The sequence below is a fragment of the Chiloscyllium plagiosum genome, chromosome 6 (genome assembly GCF_004010195.1).
Source record: "Chiloscyllium plagiosum isolate BGI_BamShark_2017 chromosome 6, ASM401019v2, whole genome shotgun sequence".
NCBI classification, from domain to species: Eukaryota; Metazoa; Chordata; class Chondrichthyes; order Orectolobiformes; family Hemiscylliidae; genus Chiloscyllium; species Chiloscyllium plagiosum.
Genome location: NC_057715.1, coordinates 115,936,725 through 115,941,499, shown reverse-complemented (window position 1 = coordinate 115,941,499; position 4,775 = coordinate 115,936,725).

The following is a 4,775-nucleotide window of genomic DNA, read 5'->3' as shown; positions in this document are numbered from 1 at the left end:
TGCCCTCTAGTTCTGGACTCCTCCACCCCAGGGGAAAGACTTTGTCTATTTACCCTATCCATGTCCCTCATAATTTTGTAAACCTCAATAAGGTCACCCCTCAGCCTCCGACGCCCCAGGGAAAACAGCCCCAGCCTGTTCAGCCTCTCCCTGTAGCTCAAATCCTCCAACCCTGCATATTCAACAGAGCTCTTAACAAACAAATACATCCTCTTTTTTTTTTGACCATGTTAAAATGATATACTACAATGGATATACAGTAAAGGTTATGTCACCATAGTCTTACTAGAGCATAGAGCTGCTCTCTCATATGAAAGAGAGATGACTGGTGGTGAGTTTAACCTGAGGGTCACCACATCTCAGTTAAGGAGGACAGTCCTCCACAGCAAGCTCAGCCAGTGCAGGAATTGAACCCACACTGCTGGCATCACTCTGTATTACAAAGCCGCTACCCAACAAACTGAGCTAACCAGCCCACTGTGTGCATTTGGATAAATAATTCACACCAACATGGTAATTGGACAATGTAAGAGTCTGTACAAGGTATTGGTGGTTTGACAGATCCTCACGGTGCAACCTTCCAGAGATTTAGACTTCACACACTTGGATGTCCTTGACTTGGAGCTGCATTTGAATCTTACTGGTTGGTTATTGACCTGGTGATCTTGCGCATCTTCGTTACGTAACCTCAGTTTTCAGTGTGTTGGAACGGATGGGTTGTCTTGTGAGGAAAGGCTGGATTGGCTAGGCTTGTATCCACTAGAGTTTCAAAGAGGAAGAGGCAATTTGATTGAAGCATATAAAGTCCCAAGGGATCTCCCCAGAGTAGACGTGGAGTGGATGTTTCCTCTTGTTGAAGAGTCTAGAGTTAGGGGTCAAGTTTAAAAATATAGGGTCACCTGTTTGGAACAGAGTTTAGGGAAGACTTTTTCTCACGGAGGATCATGGGTCTTTTGAATTCTCGTCCTGGAAAAGTTGTGGAAGCAGAGTCCTTGAATATTTTTAAGGCAAAGATGGACAGATTCTTAATAAAAACCAAAAGAATTGTGGATGTTGGAAATCAGCAAAAAAACATAAACACAATTTAGATTAGATTCCCTACAGTGTGGAAACAGGCCCTTCAGCCCAACAAGTCCACACCGACGCTCCGAAGAGCAACCCACCCAGACCCATTCCCCTACATTTACCCCTGACTGAGTCACCGAACACTACGGGCAATTTAGCCAGGCCAATTCACCTAACCTGCACATCTTTGGACTGTTGGAGGAAACCGGAGCACCCCCACGCAGACACGGGGAGAATGTGCAAACTCCACACAGACAGTTGCCTGAGGCGGGAATTGAACCTGGGTCCCTGGTGCTGTGAGGCAGCAGTGCTAACCACTGAGCCACCATGCTGCCCCAATAACCATCCAATGCCCCCCTCGAACATGTCAATTGAAGCTGCCTCCACCACATTTCCAGGCAGTGCGTTTCAGACCCTAGCTATTCGTTGGGTGAAAAAGTTTATTTTTTGCTTTGTTTGCATGTCCCATTGTTGCTCAGATTTTCTGGCAATTTCTGTTTTTGTAATGGGGGGCTGGGGTAATTAAGAATTTGGAACTTTTTAAAATTCATCTGTGGGACATGGGCATCACTGCCTGGGCCAGCAGTCCCTAACTGCCTTTAAGAAGGTGGGGGTGAGCTGCCATAAGACCATAAAACATATGAGTGGAAGTAAGGCCATTTGGCCCATCGAGTCCACTCCGTCATTCAATCATGGCTGATGGGCATTTCAACTCCACTTACCCGCATTCTCCCCGTAGCCCTTAATTCCTTGTGACATCAAGAATTTATCAATCTCTGCCTTGAAGACATTTAGCGTCCCGGCCTCTACTGCACTCTGCGGCAATGAATTCCACAGGCCCACCACTCTCTGGCTGAAGAAATGTCTCCGCATTTCTGTTCTGAATTTACCCCCTCTAATTCTAAGGCTGTGTCCACGGGTCCTCGTCTCCGCGTCTAACGGAAACAATTTCCTAGTGTCCACCTTTCCAAGCCATGACTTCTCGAACATCTGCAGCCCATGTGCTGTGGGTAGATCCACAGTATCCCTTAGGAAGGGAATTCCAGGATTTTGACCCAGTGACATTGAAGGAACGCTGATATATTTCCAAGTCAGGAAGGGGAGTGGCTTGGAGGGGAACTTTAAATCACAAACCAACAAGTCATGACCTTATTGAATGGCAGAGCAGGCTGTAGGGGCTGTACAGTCTATTTCCAGGCTTATCCAGATTTTAGTGTGTTTGTATGAGGGAGAAACAAATAGAATGGTTTGGTGATGGTCTTAGACAAAGAGGGTTCGAGGCTTAGTGTCATAGAGTCTAGAGCTGTATAGCATGGAAACAGACCATTTGGCCCAACCCTCCATGCTGATCATATATCCTTAATTAATCTAGTCCCATTTGCCAGGATTTTTCCCATATCCCTCTTAACTCTTCCTATTCATATACCCATCCAGATGCCATTTAAATGTTGTAATCCACTTCCTCTGGCAGCTCATATCATACACACACCACCCTCTGAGTGAAAAAGTTGCCCCTTAGGTCCCTTTTAAATCTTTTTCCCTTCTCATCCTGAACCTATGCCCTCTAGTTTTGGACTCCCCTTCTTTGGGAAAAGGACCTTATCAATTTACCCTATCCATGTCCCTCATGATTTCAGAAACCTCTATAAGGTCACCCCTCAGCCTTTGCCGCTCCAGGGAAAACATCCCCAGCCTATTCAGCCTCTCCCTATGGCTCAAATCCTCCAATCCTGGCAACATCCTTGTAAATCTTTTCTTTACCTCTTCAAGTTTCACAACATCCTTCCAATAGCAAGGAGACCAAACTTGAATGCAATATTCCAAAAGTGGCCTAACCAATGTTCTGTACAACCGCAACATGACCTCCCAACTCCCATACACAAAGCACTGACCAATAAAGGTGAGCATACTAAACGCCTTCTTCACTACCCTGTCTACCTGCAACTCCACTTTCAAAGAAATATGCATTTGCACTCCAAGGTCTGTTATGTAGAGCATAATTACTAGTATATACCAGTTGGGTCGAATGGCCTGATTCTGTGCTGAAGATTTATTGTAACACAATGAATTGATTCCTGTCAGCACTTTGATCACGTTCCCTAATCGTGATGTGACCCATGTGACTTCAAATTCAGCTCCAAGTGAGGTCAGAGATTGTAGCTGGGCCCTCAATCACAGCTGAAAGTTCTTTGAAGATAACTCTGTTCCAAAGTATTAAAACATCAAAGCGCCTTATCTCATTAATGCCAACCCTTTCTAGTGCACCGCACCTGATGTGGGTCAACGTTGCTGAGACGACAGCAAATCAAAGTAAGGAGATATCCGTGAGAGTGTCTTACCCCCGCAGTGAATATTCCATCAGTCTTTTTTGTTACAATTTAGAATGTTTGAATCACTTTGATTTGACAGCAACAGATCTTGAAAATGAGATCAAATGTCAGTCTGTTTTAATTACCGTAGAATGAAAGAATGTCTCAGCACAGTAGGAGGCCATTCGGCCCATTGTGTCTGTAATTGCTTGCGACAAGAGCAGCTCTAACTCCTCATTCTTTCCCCAAAGCCCTGTCAACGTTTGCCTCTTCAAGAATTTCCTTGGAGAGAAAGAAAAGTCAGGTGCTATGATCCCTCACCTCGTTGATCAACATTAAAACTCACACAACATCAAGTTATAGTCCAACAGGTTTAATTGGAAGCACACTAGCTTTCGGAGCGACGCTCTTTCATCAGGTGATTGTGCCTGATGAAGGAGCGTCGCTCCGAAAGCTAGTGCTTCCAATTAAACCTGTTGGACTATAACCTGGTGTTGTGTGATTTTTAACTTTGTACTTTGCATCTCCGAATCTTGTTGGTCAACAGCTGTCTAAGGCATATTTTTGTTTTGTTCCTTTTTAATTCTTTTGTGGGGTGTGGTCATTGGTGGTAAGGCCAGCATTGGTTTTCCATCACTAATTGGTCACTTCAGAGGGTAATTCCAAGTCAGCCATATTCCTGTGGGTCTGAAGTCACATGTAGGCCAGACCAGGTAAGGACGGCAGATTTCCTTCCCTAAATGGCATTAGTGAATCAGATGGGTTTTTAACAATTGATTACATTTGGTGTTGTCACTATCACTGAGACCTGCTTTCGATTCCAGATTTATTTATTGAGTTTAACTTCCAGCAGCTACCAACTTGGGATTTGAGCTCACATTCGAAATGCCTGAATCGCAGCCCCTAGATGATATATCCATTGACATTACTACTGCTCCATCACCACCCCTACTGCAGTGCAGGGTGCTCTGCAATGAGAAGCCCCATTGAAAGGTGCTGGTGGATATTTCTGCTTGACCCAGTGCAATTTGAATTTGATATTTCATGTATTGTGGACGCCAGAACATTTGATCCAACATGCACGAAGGAAACAATGAGGTACATCCAAGGCCTAAAGGTGTGCATGATGAAGAGAGGGGGTTTGGACTTGATATGACTTTAACAGAGTTACCACATGCGGGAGCTGAAAAATGTGTTGCTGGAAAAGCGCAGCAGGTCAGGCAGCATCCAAGGAGCAGGAGAATCGACGTTTCAGGCATAAGCCCTTCTTCAGGAATGAGGAGGGTGTGCCAAGCAGGCTAAGATAAAAGGTAGGGAGGAGGGACTTGGGGGAGGGGCATTGGGAATGCAATAGGTGGAAGGAGGTTAAGGTGAGGGTGATAGGCCGGAGAGGGGGTGGGG